The sequence below is a fragment of the Salarias fasciatus genome, chromosome 1, assembly GCF_902148845.1.
Source record: "Salarias fasciatus chromosome 1, fSalaFa1.1, whole genome shotgun sequence".
NCBI lineage: Eukaryota > Metazoa > Chordata > Actinopteri > Blenniiformes > Blenniidae > Salarias > Salarias fasciatus.
The window spans coordinates 35,891,061-35,916,890 of NC_043745.1; the positions used below are offsets into that span (position 1 = coordinate 35,891,061).

Below are 25,830 nucleotides of genomic sequence, written 5' to 3' on the forward strand. Positions count from 1 at the left end.
TCTCTCACCTGGTAGGGAATACTGTATGCGATTTTTGCTTTGCAGCTTATGGCAACCCATTTGTCCTGATGCGACGCGTGTGATGGTTGCAGTGGGACGGATATCCTTAATTTTATCCAATAGGCGTTCTCAGGGTTTTTCCTTTTTTCTTTCTGCACCCCTTTCTTTACTGACCTTATCAACAGCGCTTTAAATTGGTGATTGGTAATTGTCTTAGACAAGATCCACTTTAAAAATAATGTTTTTCGTTTTGATTTTAAGGTAGGAAACCACCAGTGGGAGTCTTTTCTTGTTTTTTGGCTTTTTTCTTCTTCCATTCTTTTTGGCCTCTACGGACTTGATCTCCCATCAAAAACTCTGCAGGATTTCCTCCTCCTCAGTCCAGAGGAATACCTCCAAGTCCAGGGGGGGTGGGGGGGGGGGGGACTGCTGTACTGCTGCTCGGGTTTTTTCATCCGAGGGAATGGTGGCGGCCGCGCCGCAGATCCGCGCAACTCTTTCTGAATGTTTGGCATTTTTCGAGCATCTTGACTTGTGATCGAGAGAGACGCGGACTGCAGCAGCCCTCCAATCCCCCCTTTTTCACATGGAGATTTGTGCCTCAGTCGCACCGCAAATCTTTGAAACGGGGACCGGGGCCCTGCTGATTTATCCTGCGCTCCTCTCAACCTCGATTTCATTTACCCGAGAAAATGCGTGAGTATTTCTCTCTCTTTTTTTCTTTCTCTTTCCTCTATTGAATCCAGTCCAGTTTGCGCGTCATGTGCTGGCGGTAAAAGCCATGTATGCCATCCCTCCATCGCCATTGATTTGAAATTGCCTCGCAGACTTGTGTTGTAAAGAAAGATTTCCCACTTTTATTTATTTATTTTTTTTAATTCCTAATACGTTCTCTCTTTTTCTTCTGTATGATAGCTGTCGCATCCTCCTTCGGGTGTGCGCGCGTTTTTTTTTTTTTTTTTTTTTGGGGGGGGGGGGATGTGTGTGGGATATATATAGAGGGAGATAAAGATAGGGGCAGAAAAGGGGGTCGAGGAGGTGCGAGGAGGATGAGGGGGGTAACTGGTGCAACAAATTGTGTGTTTGAGCGCCTGGTTTGGACCCTGAGTGTGTTGTAGTCCCTGTTGCCAGTAGGACATTACAGCTCGAAAAAGGCCTACGTCATATGGTAATTCAAATTCAGTTCAGGTATTCTCAGCATACACGTTTGCAGCAAAAAGGGCGCCGGATTGGCCAGGTGGGCTGGCTGGTTCAGAGGAAGGGTCTTTTGAGTTGAAACGTGGCAAAGCTTGAAGAAGAAAGAAAGAAAAGAGAGTGTGTGCGCGCGCGCGCGAGAGAGAGATTATGCTCATCTTCATCTGTGCATGTTGAGGCAATGTGTCTGAAACCAAATCTCAGCCAAGCCACCCGCAGGTTATACACCTCGAGCACAGATGAGGCTGTTCTCCCTCCCTTTCCACTGCCTGTGCAGGTTAACCACAAGTACAGGGTGCATTTTAAAAATTAAACTGTCAAGTCCTGGAGTTGTTGCTCTGGCAATGCAGCCTTTCAAAAGAGAATGTGAATAGGAGCTGTCCATCAGTGGGAGGTGCTGAAAATGCCCTGATGCTGAAAATACATGTGTGTTGGTTGGGATTGGGCAGAGAGGGGAGCTGCATTTTGGAGCAGACATCACATCTTAAAACATTTGCTATAGTGCTGCTACAGACAGAAAAAGAGGCTTCCACATTAAACCCGAACCAGTTCCTTCCTCAAGTGTATAGTTTCACGTTCACATCTGGTGATTTTATGGGCTGCCAGTAAAACGAAGGACAAACTGTGGGTGTGAATGGGTCTGTCATTCAGGGTTGGTTACCACTTTATTTGCATGCACATATAAGCAGTTCTCCAGTTACTGACATGCAGTCTGGTGGATTGGCTTGGATCTGTGATGACCAGATTGGGCGTCGAACCATTTATAAATGCTCCATAGAGCTTTTGGCCAATGCTTTTATCTCAATTATAGGAAGATTAGTTGCTGCCCCCTTAACCATTTTATCCTTAAGTAGAGATACAGTCTTATAGTACTTGAAGACTCAGAAAATGTAAAGGCAACGTGGGAAACGTCCATACAGGACATAGTTTGTAGGACAGTGTCCATTGTTTACTATCCTGCGGCATGTGTAGTGGCCATCAGCACTCTCACCTCAAATCAACTATTCAGTTCAGAGCTTGAGGGCCTTTCCGTGTGAAGTTTGCATATTATCTGTTTTCTCCAAAAACCTCTGCCTTCAGATACAGACAAAGCATGCCTATTAGATGAATTTATGTCTCTAAATTGACAATAGCTGTGAGTGTGTGCGGTTTATCTCGATGTGATGGACTGGCGACCCGTCCTGGGTGTCAGCCTGGACCGACTCCAACGCTGAAACTCCAAGTTGTACAGAAATAGTGTAGAAGATGGATTGATTTAAAGTTAGCACCGAAAAGCATTGGTCATTTAGAATCACTGAGATTGTTTAATCCATTAAGTGTCAAAGTAAGTTGTAGCTTTAAAAAAGGAATGAATCAGATCATATGTGTGTTCCTTTAACTATATGAAATACTTAGCAGTACAACGTGCTTCCTCAAAACCTGTGTTTGTCTTTTGTTCTTATAGTGATTGGAATCCTGGCGTGGGGTGGTTGTGTGAAGTTTGCATGCTTTCTATGGCTTTTCTGTACAGTTTAAAGACAAGTGTATTCGATGAACTGGTGTCTATAAACTGACTATCAATGTGAATGTATGTGTATGTTGGAGCCTGTCCAGAACGTACACTGCTTTTCACTCAGTGTCTGGTGGGATGGACTTCAGTTCAAAGTTGGAACAAGTGTCATCAGAGATGGATGGATAAATTACCAGGCCTAAAATCTGCATATGACCTATTATTTTAGCACTAGAAAACAAGTACTGCAATTAGGCCCAAACACTAGTAAGTGTTTCAATAGGGCAATAGGCCACCTGAGTAGCTACACTCAGCTCTGGATTATGAAGGGAAAAAAAAAATGTCAGAGCTCAGTTGGACTGATGTGAAGAATTCTTACCTCAGGCTCATGTGGTCAGGTTGTTTCTGGAATAGGTGTACTGTTCTGCTCGGTTGGGGATTTTTGGCCATTAACTCTGGTAAACATGACTTTCATGCTTCAAAAGCAATCCAGAGACTTGTCATGGACTGTGAATTTGAGTCTATCACCTTGTGATCGTTCGCAATCATCTAGTCAGAAACACCAAAGCCTGAGAGATGTGATCACCCTGACAAGCGTCGTAGGGTTTGGCATTTACCTGTCTGCTAAAGGCAGAAAGGATGTAAACTGTGCCAGGAGCACTCACCAGAACAGCCCTGACAGAAGCCTTCACTGTGGGAAATAACACAACACTTGGCTGAATGGGTTTTCTTTTCATGCATGGCACACATGTATTCAACCGCTGGTTCGGGTCAGGCTGAATGGTGACTCACAGATCTATCACAGGTTTTTCTCCTCGCCAAAACATTGCTTTTGTTCTTTGCATAACCTGCTGCCTGAAAGAGGTAATTTGCGTATAATAAGGGCTTTACATGGTGCAGCCGCGGCACAATATTCCTCCCTAAATTTCCCGTCACAAGCTGCCTATTTAGTCCTCAGACAAATACTCGTGGAAGGCCTCATCTGTTTTTCTCACATAAACATAAAGATTGTATGAAACGCTTGGTCTCAAGTGTCTATGTTGTCTCAACATATTTCTATGTCATTGTTACCTTGGCTGCATTTCCCATGTAACAACCAAGCATTGTGGGCATTTACATTGCAGCAGGCCTGGCAAGGATGCACTTCAGCTCACACTGTTGAAATTGACAGGTTTTTTTTCTCCTTTGAGCCACAGGAGCCAAAATAATGAGGATCTGGGTGTGCTCAGGCTTTTTACACACAACACTAAGCATGGTGGGATGTTAATCACTGAGTAATTTTAAGGGCCAGTCACACTGATATGTGGAATAAATGGCACTTTTTTTTTTTTCCTACTTTCAGATGTCAAATGACCAGCCATCCAAACCAACTGATTTCCCCAAATCCTCAGGCAATAGGTCAGCCACAACAGTTCAGACCAGTTCATCAGCACTGCAATCAAGAATCTGATCACAATGTGACGCTTCTAAGACAAGAAAATTTGTTTCCAGTACCTCAGCTCTTCAGCTGAGAAATGAGTCAAGCAATGAGTAATGGGTAAAAAAACCCAGAATGAAGTATGTATATGAAATGAAGATTGTAAACTGGCCCTGAGCCCTCATTAAGACGTGTTTTGAGGCGGCAGTGACTCAGTTGGTAGAACGGGTTGTCTTGCAGTCTGACAGTTGGTCGATTCCCACGTTACCCTGTCCGTGTGTAAAGCGTCTCTGGGCAAGACACTGAGCCTCAAGTTGCTCTCGATGGTGAGCGACCTTGGATGGCAGCTGCTCTTATTGGTGTGTTAGTGTGTAGATGGCATTGTGTGCGATTAGGTGAGTTGAACAGACTATGCAAAGTGCAGTGAGGCTGCTGGAGTGGCAAAATACTTAATATAAGTATTAAAAAACCCCCCACTATAGTTAGCTTTACGATTCTGGGTATGGTCTAGCAATTCATACATTTCATGTTCTCCCTGTGAATGGATTGGACCTACTGTCAGCTGAGATATGCTACAAATCACGTGTGTAAAATGGGTCTAAATAGCTTAGGGGCCACATACAGCCCATTTTTGTCTTGAGCGGGCTGGGTCGGTAAAGTAGTTTAAATTTGAACTTTACAAATGAAAAAACACAAAATGAATATGTGCAATGTATTTCTTTGTTGTGGCACAGAGTATATTGATTAAAGTGTCTATATTTTCACGAAAATCAAGCAATTACGACTGAAAATGACTACAATCTCAACATAGAGCCAATTTTAATGAAACCTTCAGGTGTAAAATACAGAGAAATTATAACTTCTATTAGTTATTCTCTTCAAATGAGTTCCATTACAGCTTTTGCATTGTGGGTGTCTCTCCAAAGTCACCTTGACAGCATTGCTTTAAGATGAGTTTGATTGCCACAAGGTAGGTAGCTTTCATGGCAGCATCATCAATATCTCAGCTTGGGTCCCAGTGTTTTTTTGTTTCCACCACCCTTAAAAAATGTAAAAAAAAAAATCAATGTTTTCTTTGAATTTTTAACTTGATGGTTTGGCAGGCCAATTTTGGCCCACAAGCCTTATGTTTGACACCCCTACCATAAATCCTTACAAGGTCTGCACAATATATAGGAAAATAATCATTATGTAAATGATATGTTCAATACTGCAATAGACTTCAATAGATTCTGTTTCCATGCACTTTACATTCATACTTTCAGACTCTTTTTCTCAAAGTTTAAAATATGAATGAAAAGTGTGAACAGTGATGATTCATTTACAAAAGTTGTGCGATTAGCAAGCGAGAAAAGTTTAATTAATTACAGCCCCAATTATTTCAGACCTGGTGACCACAGGCCAGAAGTCAGAGGCACAACTGATGGAAGAAAAAAGTCTGAAAATATCAAATTCTTCTGAAACAGTGCTGATGAGATTGCAGATTTGGATGTGATACGAAAATAGGGGAAAAGAATAAAGAAGAACAACAGCAAAACAGACCGATTCACTGCTGATGTAAATTAGAGGCAAGAGAAAGAGCACTGTTTTTTGTAAGGACAAATGTCAAAGAACACAGACATTGACCTCATCTGCTTTAGTGCTTGCATTTATAGCAAACCATATTGTTATTGCAACATTCAACAATCATATTTTTACCCAAAATCATGCACCTTTAGATGGAGAGATGGATGAAATATTTTCATAATGCTGCAGGGATTTTCCTCCATTTCTTAGTCTATCTCCATCAAATTGATTATATATTGTGTGTCTGCCTCTTTTTGTAATGTAATTTAGGGACCGGGCTTTAGAAAATTAAAGAGCATCGATTCTTATTGTCTAGCAGTTTAAAAATCATTGATTAATCAAACACATGACAATCAAGATATTGGTTCCTGTTGGAAATAATTAATTATGGCAGCCCCAAGTTTACAACATTTCACACAGTGCTTGCGTCTTCTTCCTCTCATTAACTGACCTGACAAAGCTAAACGTCTGTGCACAGTGGAGGTGGTACTTTCAGAACAACAGGTCCTTCTTTGCCGAAGCTACAGAGGTGGATTAACATCCAGTTTTGAACGCGTTCGGTTTCAACCTGTCATTTAAAAAAAATGCTGATTCATTCTGAAATTACTATCTTCCCCATTGCACTTACGCTTGCGGCGATTGATGGCGTAGCTGCTTGTTTTGAGGAATGTGTTTCACGATACACGGGCACCGTTTTGTTGTTTCATCAATTTATATTGTCACCCTGGCCCTCTGCATACCTCTCCGTGTGATATGAGGATTGGTGATGGGAGTGGGGATAATTTATTGCCGCGGTTCTGTCTGGATAAAGTGAAAAACAGCAGAGACCCTGCAAGCGTGCACGTTTTATCTTAACCAATACAGAAGGATTTTGTGCATTTCCGTATGTATATTTACAGTAGGGTGTCTATGTGACGCAAATAAGTGAGTGGGTTGCAGCACTGGAGATTACGCCGACTTCCAGCCCGGCACCATTTTGATAGATAGCGCTCTGTATCTTTCCAGTAGTACCTCCACAAAACATGTGTTTGTGTCGAGTCAAGAGACAGGCTGATCTGAACGAGTTGGACTGCTCGGGTGTGAAAGAGTCCAATGCATGCCAGGCTGGAGAGAGACTTAGTATTCACTGTAGCAGCTTAAGTTCTGCCTTTGTGCACCAGAAAGGGGATTATTCAGCGAATCCTGCTCTGTGTCATTCACGAGTCCGCATTTCTAAATCAACAAATATTAATGTGGTGATGTATGACGACGCTGCATCCTCATGAGTGTGTGCCTGCAGACCCACTGCTGTTCATTACAGCTAAGTGTGACTTACATGGACTGACAGTGTTGATGGCTGCAAAAAAATCAGAACTTGTGGCACAAATGTCATAATTGTTTTGACTGTGGCTGCTGGTGCCTTGTTTCACCATCTGTGCTGCGTACCATGTGTCTGCAGTGGCCTGCAGCAGGAGCCAGCCATCAACTCCAGTGAGAACCTCCCAGAGAAAGAGCGTGTTCGGGCTGCAGGGCTCGATGTGTCTGCCGCTTCGGCAACACACCACTTTCTGCAAAATGTCATAATGACTTTTACAGATTTCTTCACCGATCTGGGGCAACCTACACATATACAGTTGAGCAACATTATTTTCTGTGATTATAGGTATGGCAGTGCGGTAATGTGAGGCACAGCTGAGTTACGCCCACTGCTCACAAGAGTTCTGAATCACAGTAAACAATGTCCTGAAGGCAATTGTGGCTTTTATTCAACCACTTCACTGCTGTTTTTTTCTATTTTTTTTTAATGTACCATTTCAAAAGTTTGCCTCAGAGTGTGATAATATTAATAAAGTTGAGACATCATCACAACAGCTTACAGAAAAGCACAAAAAGCTGTGCATCGTGGGAGTTATACTGGGGAGTGTGTAGGGATGTTTTGATGATTTCATTTCAGATCTGATCCCAAGATGATAAGAGACACAGATAAGTTCACAGTCAAAAAAAAATCTTTTCAATCTCTCCCTCATCTGTCTATTTTGGTACATTATGCTGTATTACAGATTTGCAGGTCAAAATATGTTTGGCTGAGTGGGTATGTTTGACATCAGTCATTTCCCACCTTTTCTCCCTGGACCCCCTCCAGATTGCTTCGGAGAAAGGTTTTGGCCCCCCTCTTTATTATCTGATTTGCCAAAAAATCCTTGCCAACACCTGCTCTCACCAACAGACAAAAACATGAACCTTCAATATGAAAGCAATAGGCAGTCTTCAGGGTAATTAAAGCCTCAGACTGGAGACACCCGTCCCCAAAAGGTTCTGGGTTCCAGGTTGTGAAACACTGTCTTCCATGTTCTGGTTGCAGGTACGTGTCTGTTTAACAGTTCTGCATTGTGAACGTGTGCATTTCTCCATTTTCTATACCCGCTTTCCAAAATCTAGGGCTTAATGTGCTAGAGACAATCCCAGCAGACATTGTAGTGCATCACAGGGAGATAAACATGCACGTGGGCACGCAGACACAAAGTTAACAATTCATCTAACATGCGTGTTTATCTAACGTAGGCGTTTACCAGAAAACACCCGTGCAGACATATCAAGAACATGCAAACTGACAACAGGTTTTATATCTCTTGAGGTGTTTTGAGCTGCAAATTACTAACTGTGACTGGTTAAATTGTTATGGTTTTGATCTTGATATTAAATTCAAAAATGTTTAATGTTTTTTAAATCTTGATTGAATGAGACCATAAATTTGATGACAGACTGGAGCATGATTCCATAATGTGAGGCAATATCAAAACCAAATTTTAACCCTGACGCTAAGATAGTTCACTTAGCTTGACAATATCCATGATTTTTTATAGAGGTGTCCCCGACTAAGAATTTACATAGTCGAATCTGATTCGTCCGATCCTGCTGATCGTCGACTGATAGTCGAATCTATCATCTTTTTTTTTTTTTTTTTTTTTTTTTTAAATCATTTGAATACAGCAGAATGTTGCAGTAATAATAATAAAAAAAAAAACAGTACAGGCAGGTAAAACAACACTTTTATTTTTTTCCTACACACAACTGAAACACACACTGGAACAAAGTGTCGGTGACTCTAAACATCAAACAAATGAAGTATAGTTCAAATGACCAGAACCAAACCCACTTCTAACAAACAAACAAAGGCTTAATTGTGCTGTGTCGGGTCCGTTGCGCAGCGCAACATCCACGCAAAAACAAACACTAAATAAATAGAACAAGCTTTTTAGATAAATAAAAAAATAATATAACCTAAAATATTCCAATTAAACAAAATAAAAGTCAGCATTAAAATTGAGAAGTGAGTGACAGGAACATCTTTTATTAGCCCAATTATCTGGCTACTTACCCGTTTAAGGTGGAAAGCCATGTTAGTTGTTGTGGAGTGATATGAAAGGAGCTGCTGACACAAATTGCATTTGACTTTTTTTTGGATCATCTTTGACTTGTTCTGAAGTTTTTTTTCCGACATTGTGAGCCTTTTAAAGTTAAGCTAAATCACCACCAAGATGCTGCTCTGTGATGGAGCTCTGCGCAAAATCGGATTGTGCCATTCACCATGGTGGTTCATTCACAAACACTAAATAGATAAAATATTGAATAAAAATACAAGTTAAGTAAATTTTTCCACAGTATATTTGATAGGCTAACATGTATATCAAATAGGCTTTATGTCATGTTTATTTGGAAATTGTGTAAAATCAGTCATTCAGCACCCCCATACAGCTGTAATGGAATGGTCCTCATTTAATAACCACATTGTGCGATGCTTTGAATGTATGATTGGCCTTCGAATCAGACCCCTTCGAATGGATCATCGAATTTCTTGGTTTCTCATCAGCTGTTGTACGCAGTGAACTGCATAGAGGTCATAAAACATTACAATTATACAGTGCTGAATGTTTTTTGTCAAACATATTAGGGGTTCATCACAGGGCTCACATTGATGGACACACAATCACACCTAACGCAGTCTAGGTGGAAACAGAGTACCTGAAGAGTCCATGCACACACTGAGAGAGGTAACAAAGTCCGCTCAGGACAGCGCTGATGCTTGGACTTGAACTCTGAATATTCGTCTTGTGAGGCAGAAGTGCTAACCAAAACACCAGCAGGCCCCAAGCTTGTTATGTTGTTTCTTTCTATGTGAAACAAAACTCTTAAAAAGCTCAAGATTCACTCACAGCCCACAGTTTTACACCACTAAACATTTCCTGGAGGACATCTCTATGTGAGAAGTTCGGGTTATCCCTTTCAGTTTTTTGTGGCTTGGCTCACAGTGTTAATTAGACTGAGACTCACTAAGGGCAGCAAAGGAGAGAATCTAATCCCACCAACAGTTAGCACGGCACCGGCATATGTCGCTTCATAACACAACTGCACAGCAGCGACCAACCCACACCGAAGAGAACAAAGGGAGGGTTTCTGCCATTCGAAGCATCAAGTTCAAACCTAGTAGTAGGTGAAAGCAAGCCCTTGGAAAAGCTTTGCCTCAAAGCGCGGGCAAATCTCATTGTCTGCTTATCAGCCTCAAATTTACTCCGCCTTACTGAGATATTCCCTTAGAGAATTAGGGATAATAGCTGTAGTGATGACTGTCATGATGAGTCTCTATCTCTCTCATGTTCAGTGCCCCCTCCTCCTCCCATCTCCACTCTCCAACTTTCCCCTGTTTATCGAATTCCCCACATATTAATATACATTTTATCTCCTGCCAGTTCATTTAGCGCAGATGACTCTGATGAGAATATTTTACCATCACTTAGAGTTGAGCATGCGTGGACTTTCATGTTGCAGCTCGCCAGGAACAGACAGTAACATCGTGGTACAATGAGAGGACGTACCCATTCAGTCTAAGAATGAGATTAATATCTAGTTCATTAATGCTTTGGCAAATGGTGGAATTGGCTTAATTGGCAGGAAAGAAACTCCAGTAACTGGCGCCAAGTCAAACATTACGAACTCAAGAATGAAATCTTGCAGGGATGACAAGATCGCCTCTTTAGTGTGTAGGTCTGAGTCGCCTCTGCTGATTTTTCTCCTTCCAAGAAAAATGTGTTTTCTGGGTTCGGATAAAGCTGTTAGAACATCGTGTTCCCTTGTTGTAGTGAACTGAGGCATTATCTGTGAACCTTACTGTTCAACGTAAGAGTCTGTTGTCCTTCAAATACAAAGGAAAAGAAAGAAAATCTGTCATGACGCAATTTTTGAGGCTTCTTTCTTCCATAATGGCACACATTCCATTCCATTGGCCATAGAATGTATTAATCTTTGACTAAGGAGCCAAAGGACACTTTGGATAAAGGAACAATGGGTTTTTCCTCCATCGTGTAGACCGGACAGCACAGCCCTTTGTTCTGCTACCATTTCTGATAGCATGATATGTATTGATGAATTGACACTCATTGGCAGTTTTTTTTAACTTTTTTTTTAGGCATTACTGGAGCTCAGTGCTTGTGACAGACTGGCGCTCTGTCAGAGGTGGAGCTGGGGCTTGAGTTAGCTATGGATGGATATGCTCATTACAGTTCTGTTGGGGTGAGTGGGGATGTGGTGGGGGGTATACAATACTACTAAAATTAGTGAATAATTTAGATGCCCCGAGTAACCATCAAGTCCTTCCTGAAATGTTGAAATGTTCCTGAAAATTCCTGGAATGCCTCTCTTGATTAAAAAAGGCTGACCCTTCAAACAATGGGCTCTGACAGGTCTCTCAAGGTGTGCTGTTGTATCTGGAGCCCAGCAGACCCTCGAGGTCAGGGTTAGTCAATGTGGAGCCCACCTTGTGAGTAGCCCAAAGGCCACGTTCCAAAGAGAGCAGTGAAAACTAAGGTTGTGGTGAGGAGCTGTTCACTGAATTTGAGGATAGGCTCAAAGTGGAAACAAGAGGTCAGGCATGGTGGAGTGGGATCTATATGGCAGAGTGACAGTGGTCTCTCTACCTTTGAAATCCTATCCAGAAAATAGCATTTTCAGTGGCTCCAAGCACCGTTGTCATGTGAATGGATTCCCAAAATTCAATGAAAGTTTTCTGTTCTCATTTGGAAATGTTTTGTAAACGGGGCTTAATACTGTGGAATTCTAATCAGTAGATGTATATTTTGCACCCTTGAAGCGACCCTCAGGCTGGAAAAAGTTGACCCTACCTTCATTTCCCTGCTTTTCCTTCCTTGAGTCACTCTTGTTCTATACCGACCACGGGCTGCAGTTTTGCTGGTGCTCTGACCCAGTTGTCTAGTTATCACACCTGTCACACTCCATACAAGTCTTACACTCCCCAGTTTTTTCTTCCTCTAAATCATCGAGTTCAAGGGAAAAAGAAATGTTTTCATGGTGCCTAAAAAGAGGTTTTCAGTGTTATTCACATCACCTGTCAGTGATCATAAAGTTATGGTGGATCAGTGTATGCGTTAAGCGAAGCGTTTCAGTTCAAGAAAGAAGATTCCGTATTTCACATTTCCGGCAGAACTGCGCTTTCATTCGGACCTTGTAGTAAAAGAAGAAGCGCGTGAGGAATGCAGCTTTTCTTTTCGCTCCAGTGTAAACAACATGTTCCCAGCATCAGCAGCAAGTCAGAGCTGTGACGAGCGCCCATAAATCAGCGTGAGATACGGTCCAGAGCAAAAACACACTCACAAAAAATAGGAATAAAACTAAAGAACGAATCCCATAAAACAAACTGTAGTCAACAACAACAATTAATGAATTAATAACTAAATATTTTGTGTGAGCACATTTTACTAATGAAACATCCCCTCTTTGTCTCCATCTGCACGTCACTGGGCTGTTTGAGACAACATGCAGCAGATCCTCTGTAGATTCAGGCTCTGTGAGCTGCTTCAGCCTCCCCACCAGACGTGCGCCATCATGTTCAGATGACGGTCCTCTGGTGGCCGCACCACCAGTTCCTTATGATTTCATCATTGTCAAATTCCTCCCTGGATGCATTGCATGATGCATGTTCCCCCCCCCCCCCCCCCCTGTCATTTCTGTGCATTTCAGTTCAGTCATGGAGGCAGCGTTTCGACAGCTCATACACCACAAGTACAAGACAAAGGGGTCCAGAAGGGATCAGATTTTATTACTGTTACTGAACCTTAAACAAAGCTTGGATGATGCAACGCCCACTGTCTGGATACCACTGAGTGCCACAAATCACACAAATGAAAAGGGGGAAATGTGTCATAAAGAAAAATGCATTGAACACACTGATAGCTAAGTTCATATGTAAAGTGTGTTGAATTGCATCCTGATGGAAATACGTTTTGTTTTCAGCTTGCGTGATTCGAGTGGCATCAAGTGCCTACAAGAGCATTCGACTGAGGGTTTAGTGTGTATTAGGAGCTGTTTACACGACAATGACGTGCTTCCATGTTCGTTTGCTTGCGTTCGTCATGGAGTGATTGGATGGAGCGCTGAGCCCTCACAAGTACTGGAGGAGGAAATGATCAAACATGTTGGAGCATAACACCAAACAAATCAGAATTTTCACAAATGAGCAAATGAATGGAAGGAAAATGCAGTACAAAAGACAATCTGTCTCAAAGTTGTGGAAAAAAGAAGAAAGACAAGAGATTCAGAAAACATAATACCTAAGAAGAGGTGTAGTGGCCTTTGGAAAAGTGGGTACATTCAGTTTTTACCTTCATTTAAAGCAGCCCAGAAACACAATTTTCATGGCTTCATCATCCTAGGGGAAAAAAAAAAACCCAATCTGGCTCATAGATGCTGCTGAGTGGTGAATCATGGGGAGTTGGAAGTGGTGTATGCAATGCAGACTGAAACATAATCAGCATATACGCTGTTATACCCTGGACTGCACGACTGTGTACATCACAGAGTTAAAAAAATAAAAGTCATGAGAAGCCAGCGGAGGAAACCGCACGACCACCCCGTACATGGATCTAATGACATAAACTCTTTTCTGTATTCAGGGACACAAGTCCAAACTTCCATGTTCATGACAGCAAATGTCCTGGAGTGTGTTTGTTCACATATCTATCACATGCAGTCCTCCATACATTCACTTCTACATGTGGATATAAAATTAATCCTTTTTTTTAAATACCATTAATTCTTCATTAAATCAGGTGTTTAATGCAGTAACCTTTCAGTTTCAGCTATGTAGTATTCTTCAGGTTTAAATGAAACTACATTTTATTCTGTTTTTTATCATTTTCATTATAAATATGCAGATATGCTTCAAAACAAACAAAAAAAAAAAAAAACAAGCAACTATATTCTAATGGAAAATACTGAAGCAAGCTTGTGTTGCCGCTGCAGCATGGATCTTAATTAGAAAAGCAGGAAACAGTAACATAAACTGAGCAGAAGTAATGCAACAATTTAACAAACTTCATTTCCACAGCTCTCACAGGGGACAGCATCACAAAGTTGCCTCATAAAAAAATATGGAAACAGAGAAGTCTATATCTGATTCAGTCTTTTGTTATGAAAATTACAACAACAAAAAAAATCTAAGCCAGTTAATAAAGCAAGAGGGAGCAACAGCTATATTCATCTACATATGTTGTGGAGTCGCATCGTCCTGCTTTATGTTCGGATGATGTTGCTATACAGTGCATCTCGTGACCCAGCAGATCAAAAACTCACCATGACCTTTCCTCTTCGCACTCACACTAGAGAGGAAATAAGGTCAGACAAAGTCCTTGAGTCTTCTGAAAACTTCCAGCAGGAAAAAGAAAAAAGCGTTTTTGAACTTTCACTCATTTGTGGTTGAGTCATCAGCGATAATTGTTTTGAAAATTCCTGATGCAGATTGATGTTTTGAAAATGCTGCGTAGTTCGCATCACAACCTGCGTTTAATTGCTAATTATCTACTTGTTTATTTTCTTGATGAATTGATTCTTTGTTTTTATTTTGTAAAGCTCAAGGGGAACCATCAATTTCCCACAAGTGCAATTTTGTACAAAGTAAAAACAGCAATTATTAGATTATTCAAACTTTCTGCTCCCGCTTCCTCCTATTACAGTTTATTAGCGTTCATAGATTTTGGACCGCAGGAAGTGAGAAACTAGTTTGATAATGATTAATACCAAAAAGTAATTTCATACTGGAAAAAACAAATAGGGAAAACTGTCTGATGTGAATTTCATGCATTTTCAATTTGTATCAGTGTTTTTGTTTTTGTTTTTTTTTTTTGTTCGTAAATAAATGAGATGCAGTGGGAACTTTTTACATTTCCTATTTATTTCAGTTGGTAGAGTGGCCATCTCTCAATCGCATGATTGCTGGTTCGATTCACCATCTCCCAGCGTCCACACGTCAAAGTGTCCTTGAGCAAATTACTCCCAATGGATGGACTGAGCGCCTTGCATGGCTGCTGCCTCCACGTGTGTGTGTGTGTGAATGGATGAATGTGATTGATAAATGGATTTCACTTATAAAGCACTTCACCACTCAAGCAGTCCCCAAAGTGCTTTACACTGTTAATCGCATTCACCCATTCACACACACACCGATGGCGATAGCTGTCAAGCAAGGCACTCAGCCCGTCCATTGGGAGCAGTTTAGGGTTCTGGTTGAGTTCAGCTCAAGGACGCTTTAACACGTGGACGGGGAGAGATGGGGTATCGAACCTGCAACCTTCCGCTCTATCAGTCAAACCACAGCCGCCCCAATTAGCAGTCTACGGCGCCTCTGGGCCTGCTCAAGCAGAAAGAGCACTATATAGATGAAAACCATTAACCAAATTTTTTGTGAAGAAAATACAGAGATTTTTCCCTCAAAATCAACTAAAAATGAACTAATAATAGCTAAATAAATTACTAAAGCTGTGCAAATTACATCTGCTTTCTCCGAGACTGTCTTCAAGAACCACACAAAAAGGCTTATTTCTATTCCTTGGATTGTCTACCAGTGTTCCCCAGTCAAGTCTCATCATTCTGGGGTCGCGATGATATGTAGACTATGTGGCATGACTCATTTAATATAGCGTGGAGCAGCTAGGCTAAGGGGCATATGGCCATGCTGGAGCACAGCCATGCGGCTTAAGGCGGGGTAAACGGATGGGCAGAGATTGTTGGTGCATTAGCTGTGCAGCCCTGCATCATGTTTCAGTGTTGTTTCTACAGTCGGCTCGCTGTTGATCCAACAGCAGTAAATAAAACATTACAATCATGTTCTTTTTTTTTTTTTCCCCCATCTCTATGGTAGAGAAAGTTGGTGTTTGAAGGAATTAAGACTGTCACACTGTAAATACCACTTGTCTGTGCATGCAGATGAGACAGACCGGAAAAGAGAGACAGAAGGAGAGGGCGAGTGGTCCACTGAAACACTCTTGGCGATGAAAGACGGCGTCGTCGCATGTTATTCGCGGACAGTTTGTACCAACACTAGCGTTCTGCTCCGGCATTGATCGGCTCCGATTGGCTAAACTGCACGGGAGAAAACGCTGCCGCAGAGCTGGAGCGCTGACGACGGACTGTGTGTGCTGACTGCTGATTATGGGGAGAGCCTGTGGTTCCATCTATTTCATATTCATGAGCCAAATGGTGCACGTTGTAATATTCATGGACAAATTAGACGTTCAAAACACCAGTGTGAGCGGGGCCGCAGTCGGCATGCACGAGACGTCATAAACTTTCACTCCAAGGTCCACCTTTTACTGTCGAGTGCACAGATTAAGGATTCCCTTCCTCCCCATCACTCCGGCAGTGAAATGAGCTGGAGGTCCTGAACATATCCCACATATATTTGTTTTCAGCCTAATTCTTTTTTAGGCTGCTGTCTGAGCAGCAGGTTCCACCATCTCCTAGCAAGGGGCGAAGCAAAGAAAAATATATCCTGTTTACTGTACGAGAGGTTGAGAGCAGACTGCCTTGTAAGAGACCGGCTTTGTTCTGCTCCTCTGATCAGCTGGCTTGCTAGCAGTCGGGAGGGAGCAACAGAAGTGTGTCCAATCAAGCTGAGCCCTGTTTTAAAAGGCCCTGCAGTCCTTGGGCAGAGGCCGCGTTTATGACCCAAAATCGAGGAGACGAGCCTGGCCCTCGTCCAAGCCCTCCAGCTCATATATTCTGTTTGAACATATCCAGAGGAAAGTGCAGCACCACAAGGAGGCCCCACGAGACACCTGTACATGTGTTACTGGCTGTGTGTGTGTGTGTGTGTGTGTGTGCAGGCATGTGTGTAAATAGCATAAGATGAAAGAAAACCTTGTTGCAAGGATTTTTTTTTTTTTTTTTCAGACTGGGTTGGAGGCAGCAAATAACAATGAAATCATCAAAATCTACTGATAAGACAAGCTGCACAGTGTAAATAGAATCATACCTTTGTGTACCTTGTGAACAAGAGCGACTCCATGAGCTGATGAGAAAAATGAAAAAAAACAATAGCTTAGAAAGCAATGATCATTTCAGCGTTGCTAGAAATTACATTTGACTGAACAATTAAATTAAATTGCAAGTAATTTACATTACCTAAGTGGGAATCTGTGGTGTTTTCTGTGATTACAATGCTGCTGGTTTATTACTTTAATGGTGTGGATTTGTGGCACGTTTCACCTATTAGGTGATCAGTCTTTTGCAGCGCCGGAGCGTTGTTCCAGAGTTGATCCCCCAACCTGAAGGTCACAATCATGAGTGAATGACTTTGTGTGCCTCAAATCTATTTGAACAGGCCTCTTTGTATGAAATTGACTTCAAATTGAATAAGACAGCGAAATGGAAGGGGACTAAAAAATTGATAATGAAGTGGAGAGAGTTTAACTCTGAAGCTTTGAAGACGATCAGATCAGTCCATACCTTTGGCCGATCATTTTCTGCCTTCCATTTGAAATGATTGCACCTCACCACCATGTTGTTTCTCCTATGACTCAGACGATCTGGATTTGTTTACACTTCATGCTTGTAGTAAAGAAAATACAAAAATGAGCGTGCTTCGGCTTCTTTATTTGTAATAAGATAATGAATTTATGGTACCGGCATCTGGTGAGTCTTTTCTGTAATTGGATGGTCGTATTGTAGAAGTCCTGAGGATCGCTGTACTCAGAGATCTTTATATTTTCACAAAACCAAACAACTGCTACAGAAAATGACTATAACCTCATCATAGGGCTGGGCGATATGGCAAAAAAAATGATCACGATTTTTTTTTTCATATCATTCAATCTCGATTAAAATCACGATATGCTATATTGTTTTTAAACCAGTTTTAAAGCATCTGCACTGAAAACTAGATCTATAGAATAGTTTAACATTTTATTAACAAACCAAGCAAATAGCAATGCAAATTAAATAATATAAACATAGAAAAATATAAGAACAATCTCACTTAACAGTGCAGTAAATGGGAAAAAAAATCTAGCACCAAGACAATAAAATCCTGCGATGCACCGTTTTTTCAGTAAAAGAGAAGAACTGAACGATCGTTAGTTAAAGTGTGACAGTTTACAGCCCTAAGGATTTTTGTTGCTATAAAAGATTAAAAAACTAAAGAAACCACCTGGGGATAATGAAGGTGCTTTAGAATGTAAACATTATTTTCAAGTTATGATGCTAAATATGCTGCTGCCATCATTAATGCTTGCATCAAATGTACAAAATTTAAATAATCTAGATTGGACAGATTAGATTTAAAATGTAACGGTGCAAAACTACAATAATATAAAAAAATAGACAAAATTAATCATTTTTCTCCTCTTACAATGTTGCTCGTATGGTGCAGTGGCCTGAAAAGACAGCACTGGCTACGTTTACGTGCAGTCAATATTCGTGTTGAGATAAATATTCTGGTTTCTGAAACATTTGGAATAACCCCAGGGAGATCCTCATTCAGACCACAGCCACAGACGACGCCATGACTGCAATTGCACTTCATGCCACTAGGTGTGCTGTTTGCATGTTCAACGTTATTTTACACAGACACCACAAAAGAAGACCGGCGCTGCAGCGGCTGCAGGCTCTCTCAGCATGTTGTTAGAAATAGAGCGTTAGCGGCAAGATGTGGTGATATGTTCAATGATGCGATGCAGCGTCATTTTCAGTAAAAGAGAAGAACTGAACGATCGTTAGTTAAACTGTATCACCAGTAGTTCCTGGACTCAAAAGACCAGATTCTTTGCGGATCGGTGTGCTAGCAGCGGTGTGCTAGCAGCGGAGCGGGTGGAGCAGCCTGTCCTGTCAGCAGCAGCCTCATCTTCAGAGGATAACGCCAATACATGGCTGACTTCATCTGCTTCGCTGCTCCACGTTCAGCTCCATCTCTGTTTACTTCTCAGACAACTTGCAGGCGGAAGTTGAGCAGGAAAAAGTCGACTGTGTCACGCACATTTCTGCCATGTCTGATCGAGTAAATGTGCTCACAGCTGATCACCGTGATCGACTGGAAATTAATCGCGATCGCCAATCACGATCATATAATCGCCCAGGCCTACCTCATCATAAAGCTAATTTAAAGGATATGTTCTAATGTAAGATGAGGTGAAATGTCCAAAAATCTTCCCCTTTAGCTGTTGCATTTGCATGTTTTTATAAACTCACCCTGATTGCAGGACCTTGAGGCTAGTTTAACAGCAATGATTTATCATAACCGATATCTCAGCTCAGGTCTCAGTGTTGTAAGCTCCATTCCTCTGCTCTTTCTAGTTTTTGAATATTCTCGATATCATAGAACGAGCTAATATTTCAGTAATCATACGTAATCCTGTCAACAGAATGATAATGTAAGGTTTAAAAGAGCCTCATTATAAAGGTTATATTGGGCCTGCGGATAACATTAACAGCAGGATTAACTAGGTGCAGGTCTTTCAGTCGGGCACTTGATAGATGTCTGCTTTAGTTGTCATACTCTAATGGCATGTTTTCCCCAGGAAGGATCCATGCCAGCATGGCCCACAATGTTACCTTGATCGATAGGCATTAGCTCGAGACAAGTAGGCTGTTCACTGACAAGTAGGCTGTTCACTGGCAGTTTTCCTCATCACTTAGACTTCAACACAAACCTTTCCCACATCTGCCTAAATGAACACACTTCTCAGCCCGGTCGAATGAGCACAGCACTCACCGGGCTGCCTTCGCTCTTTGCTTTCTCGTTTCGAAACTCGAAAATCATTGCCGCACTTCTTGAGCGCTGAAATTATCCATCAATAATCTGCTGCTGGATTAGTCCAAAGTGGAGAGAAAAAAAAAAAAAAAACAGAAAAGAAAAGGCCATACTGTGACGACAGAGAGACAATATCTGAAGACTGAAGACCGGCCTTCATATTGTCATTCAGCTCATCAAAACCTCCTAACTAATCACAAGTCGTCTTAAGAGAGCAGCCTTCGCCCTCAGGAAAGATTTAGGTGATGCCGCTTCTGTACACTGGGTGACTGTGATGAGTCACTGTCACTGGCAGTCTGCCCCTCAGTCAAGCACGGAGAGTTTTGGCATTTCACTTGACAGAAGATAGATATTTTGAGATAGCTTCCTTCTTTAGTTGGGTTTGTCGAACTGGCCATCGGGTTGTGTTATGTGGCTGGTTTTGATCATTTTGTGTCCTTCTCTTCCATCCTTTTGAAGCTTCAGCCACATTTTAACTCTGTAGCAGTGGTAATTATTTTAACTGCTGCATTATTACATGTACTGCTATAATTACTAAATGCATCTAAGTCAGGGATGTGAAACATCAGAGGCCACAAACAACCCAATTTCATCTTGAGTGGGCCGGACTGGTAAAATAGTGCCATGGTAACCTTTAAATTTAAACTTTATTATTTTTGTTTGTCATGGTACAGACTATATGAGGAATGGTTTTAAAGGGGCCGCATCATGCAAAATTCACTTTTTGTATGTTTTAACCTTGTTATATAGTTATGTACTCACCAAAAACACCCCAAAGCATTTTTTTCCTTCTTGCCTGTGTGTTTGAGCTTTCCTCCTGTTTCTGCTGCTCAGAGAGGCAGCCCCTCCCGCAACAGTGAAAACGCTCTGTTTCCCAAGTTGACGTCACACGGTGAAGATGGCTCCCCTGAGCCCCCCTCCCGCAGGCCCTCGGCAATCAGCGTCGCCGCTTTTTTCTAACTCTGATTACGGAGATAAACTTTGACCATCGTCTGAAAGCAACAATCAAGCAAGAGCAAGAGTCTGAAGGGTCTGGAGGGTCTGCGCTTGGTGAGTTTCTAACAGGAAAGGACGTTTTCGCGTGTCTTTCCGTGTAGAGAAGCTATAGCTAAAGAGCTAAAGCTAGCCAGCGTATTTGTTTTGAAGCTCCGATTGGTTGAAGTACGCTGTCAGTCAAAGTCCACAGGGGGAGAGGCGGGATTTTCAGTGAAACGGAGCGTTTTCTCTTCCGGGTTTCAGAATTAGCCCCAGAAAATCTTTTATTTCACACAAAATGACTTTTCCTTAGCGCCAAAAATAAACTATTACCATGTTAATGCCATTTCTAGGGTTTGGACTAGTTAAAAAAGCATAATACAGCCCCTTTAAACAACATAATTTTTCTGTGGACCGGCAGGGCGGTGGATAAAAACGCCATAACAAGGGCTTAACAGTGCTTGTAAAGAGTTTAAAAAAAAAAAATGCAGTCAAGTACAGAAAATAAGTGCTGTCAGAAATGAAGCATTTTTCAAAATTAAACTCAGTTCTGTCTCACAGAAATTTAAATGTGCACTGTCAAATCAAAACTTTTAATTCTGTCTTTGTGACACGGTACCAGTCCGCCGCCCAGTGGTGGAGAACCCCTGCTATACTTGATAAAAATGTTTCTATTTTTGGAAATGACTTGCATTGATTTTGGAATCTGCACAATGTTTTTTTCTGGTGGCGGTGGCGGCAGGGGGTGGGCTTATTCTGTAACTGCTGGCCCTGACTTAAACACCACCACATGCACACTACTGGAAATACATGCACATTGATTATAAAGAAACTTAACGTAAAGACCGGGGGGAAGAACAGACACGTCACTTATTCACTTTTATAGCAAATTTCCAACTCCATTGTCAAAGTGCTTTACACTCTCACATTGGCCCATTGTGCTCATGCTCGACCTCCATTGGGAACAATTTGGGGCTCAGTGTCTTGCTCGAGGACACTTCAATATATTGAGATGAGATCAAACTGCCAACCTTGAGGTTGGGAGACAACTGGATTTACCAATTTCACCCCCTGATTGAGGTGATTAAATTTTTGTGGCCCTCACAGTGACAATACATTCCCGTTTTTGGCTTAGGAGGTGTCAAACAGATGGCCCACCGGATGACCTTGCAAAATATAAAGGGATTCAGATTTTTTTTTTAAAACTGCTGTAGCAGACTTAACCCAACCAAGAGATCAGCAGAGTAGTCGTGAAATTTCCCTTAGTGGTTTGCAAAGTGAAGCATTAAAACTGCACTGCTGTGGGTAAATTCATAAAACGTACATGTTGAATTCCGGTTGTTGCACGTTTTCATGTATTTTGCACCAGCTGACATTGCTAATATAGTTAAAAAACAGCAATGGCAGCAATTTTTACTTTTAAAAAGTAGGCATGATTTTTAATGGATTTGATTAAATCCATACATGTAAGTGTACGATTTATACCTAAAATGCCAAAGAAATTCAACTGTTATTACATCTTATTTCACATGAAATCAGACGCAGCCCATATTTATGTCCTATTTTATCACCCAAAGTTGACACACTTGATGCTTTTCAGCTGGTGTGTCCCCAGACAGTTGCAGCGTTTTATTGAGTTATAAACCCACAGCCCACTTGGAGACACGCAACGTTAAAGTCAAGGGGTGGAAGTGATGAACTGCAGTTTCCTGTTGTCAAGCAATAGTTTTGGAGCACTTACCTTATCGAGTGTTTGACAGTTTTACCCATTTTTAAATGCAGATTACAGTAATTTTAAAGTGCTTTGCTGCTTTCAATTTTCATATGTTGAGACTAAAGACAGCCATTTCAGCTTTTATTCTGTGTACTCGCCATTGTTTATGTTTATAGCGTTTTGTTCTCTGTGTGTGTTTTCATTACAAAAACAAACAACAGCTCCCACTAGTGGCCCTACATTCTATTGACATAATTTTCAGCATTTGTGCCATTTTTATGTAAAAGGACATCTTTGTTTTTTTTAAATGTTGTGTAAATACAATATAAAAATGCTGCATTTTACTTGAAAGGAATTTGCGTAGATGGGGCCTTTGCTTGCACAAACGAATTACTGCAATAGAATTTTATACACTTCATAATTCTTCTTATAAAGGTAAATTGAGTCTACTGACAATGTGATTATATTGGAAGCAAAAGTAACTAATAATGTTGTGAATAGTGCATGGTTATTGCACCCAAGCAATTTTAACAGCATTGAATGTACTTGTAATTGAATAAACTTGGAGCAAGGTAACAGTCGTCCTCCTCGAGGATACTTCTTGTGTACTCCTCCCACCTCCGGTTCAAGTTTACAGGGACGCTTTGTTAAATCACATTAACCGGCCAAATCATTTATTGCTACTGTACTCTATTAGTGTGACTAAACTAATATTGTACAGCAGGAAAAAGTTTAATCAGCACCATTAGCACATCAGCACTCAGGCACAAACTCAGTGTGCCCACTGGAACACCCCACCCCCACCCACAGCCCTCAACCCACCCCCGCTCTGTTTTAGAAACCTTGAATCACCCCATTATGTAAAAGCTGGAATTTTCCATCAAATCTGGGTTGATTACACATTCATTTGCTCACTGTCTTTGTCATTTCTGACAGATATTGATAGAAAGCTGTTAGCATTGTTCTGTTTGTGCTAATAAAGCAATCAGTCAATGTGCTGAAGTCTTTTCTCTCCTCTGATGGCCCGCCTTGTGCTGCTTGCTTTGCATTTGCTTTAAAAAAATAAAAAAAAAATTGATGCTTAATTTTTTCGGTGAAGAACTGATGCTGCAGGATGTGATCTTGGTTTTCTATGTCTATATTCACACGACAACAGGCGCCTATACTATGAAGCTAGATTCACATGCGCTGGATATCACTCTGTTTTCTTGGTTGACTGACAAAGACAAGCACGATCCTTGATAAGAGTTACTACAAAGGAAATTACGGAGTTGGTAATTATTTTTTTTTCTAATGTGATCAATAGGCGTGCACATAAAAGGGGTGGAGAGGCAGCATCTGACCAAACATGGAGAAATCCCAAAGAGCAATGTATTTCGCTGGGGAGCAGCAGACTATCATTCTGCACAAATATGAAGAATTCCACAACATCATCCAGGCCAAAAGCAAATTTGTTCCCCCAGCATAAACCAGGAAGGAGTACTGGAAGAAAATCGCCAACTCTGTAAATGCATGAACATTCCGTTCGTATTTTCGCTGGAGTTCTTTTGAGGCTCAGCGTTTTGTGCTGGAATATTAACTCCTCACAGAGATGTGGATCATAAATTCATGTTTTTGCAGTTATGCCATGTGTGACCATTATTAGTAACTTCATTATTTCAGGTGCAATCCGAGTGGTGCTACACAGACTTGGGAACGAGTCAAGGTCAAGTCCAAAAAGCGCTCAGTGACAAGGTTTTATTTTATCATGTCAAAGGATTGCATCTGTCGCGAAAGACTCCTTATCTCCTAAACACTCCTCTCATGATGGCAACACCAACCAGGATCTTCTAAGAAGGGTCAGAAAACTTTCCAAGATATCTGGCTGGTCAGGAATCAGAGCTTTTGCACTCGATCTGTTATCCAGAACATAACCAGGCTAGCTGATTTACCAAGGTAAGAAGTGAGCCAGTGTCAAAGGACGGAAAATACCTTGATGAGAAAAAATCCAGCTTCATAGTATCCCAGTGATCCAGATTACAAAGACGTGCTGTGAGCTTCCCATGCAGTTCATGTAAAATTAAAACGCAGCTTAGTGGAATCGATTTCTTTCCACATCCCTGGTGTGATTTCCGTGTCTCTGTGCAACATCACACAACACGTGTGAGACCTATCAGTGCTTGTCTTCACATCTCACTTTGTTGTGGCAGCGATGCATAATCGAACAAACATCAGTTGTCTGTGTAGTTTCCCTTGCAAGGTTTCAAAACAATAGATAAAGGTTCACTTGAGCATGACAATTTCATCAAAGTTTAAAGCAGCGCTCATTTATCTGAAACGGAATTGTGAGATGAGATACAGTGGAAAGAATTCGGCACAACAAAGGCGAGATCAATCACAAGCTGAGAATGTGGCACTGGACTTCAAGAGGTGCAACAGGAAGGATAATTTAATTATTGAAAATCTTGTTGGTTCTCTCCACTGCTTTTTCCCCCAACTGTGTTCAAGGGTAATTGTCGTCAGTATAAGCCAATCTGCCTGCAACGCACAGGGGACGTGACCAGGGGACAGACGCCACACCAAAACTCAATTTTATTAAGATGGTTGTGCATTCCAGCTGTATTTTATATTCGACATTGATTCTTGGTAGCCTACCTTCAAGCGGCTTCAAAGAGTTTCTCCAATTTTCTACACAAGTTACTGCCTGTCCTCTTTTCTCCCAGACATCACAGCTAATAGGAGAAAAAAAAAGGAAAAAAAAAAACCCAATGCAGCACATATGCCGAAGAAGTGACTTTGGAGGTTAAACGAGATGTTTGCCAAACCCTATCTTCCACTAAAACCCAGAGCGGCGGTAATAACACAGGTGTTTAGCATTGCAAACGCAGCGTCGATAAATGCAGGCCTTTCTAGAGCCGGCATGTTAGCTTGTCTCAGCCGTTTAGAGGATTGCTTGTGTAATGCCATCTGTATGCAGGAGATGAACAGCCACTTTTACACCAGGACACAGAGAGAGAGAGGAGCAACAGTGACTTCCGCCAGCATCTTCACTTCGATCTTGCATTCAACTCGTACGCATGTCACTTTCATCCACTTAAAATTGTGACACAAGCCCGGGTACGTCACATAAAGAAGTCTTTCACATATGAAGGATAAAAGCACCTGTAAAGATGAAACGGCTATTAAATAATGAAATAATGTTCAGTTTTGGGCTGTCTCCAGTTACAAAGTGGAATGTAGCGTAAACAACAATCAGTCTGGAATACATAAATACATACAGGGATCAGCCATAACATCAAAACCACAGACAGGTGAAGTGAGCAGCATCGATTATTACTTTATCGTTGCAGTTGTCAGAACAAGAGAACATTTTGTTCTTAAATCAATAGATGCATAGTTCTATTCCACAGACGAGTTGGTGAAGC

At 41.4% G+C, this 25,830-nt stretch overlaps 1 protein-coding gene and 1 long non-coding RNA gene across 2 annotated transcripts in view; one reads left to right on the top strand and one right to left on the bottom strand.

Annotated features, from left to right (window-relative positions):
• Positions 1-576: 576 nt before the first annotated feature.
• lrrc4cb (leucine rich repeat containing 4C, genome duplicate b) overlaps positions 577-25,830 on the top strand; it is a 63,377-nt gene continuing 38,123 nt past the window's right edge. The window contains exon 1 of the mRNA XM_030104607.1: positions 577-696. The gene's annotated coding sequence lies outside the window, so the exon portion shown is untranslated. The remainder of the gene's footprint in view (positions 697-25,830) is intronic.
• LOC115398058 (uncharacterized) lies at positions 17,050-24,900 on the bottom strand. The gene is made up of 3 exons (XR_003932553.1): positions 24,888-24,900; positions 23,231-23,238; positions 17,050-17,126 (listed from the first exon to the last, which is right to left on the bottom strand). It is a non-coding gene; the product is annotated as an uncharacterized LOC115398058 (long non-coding RNA).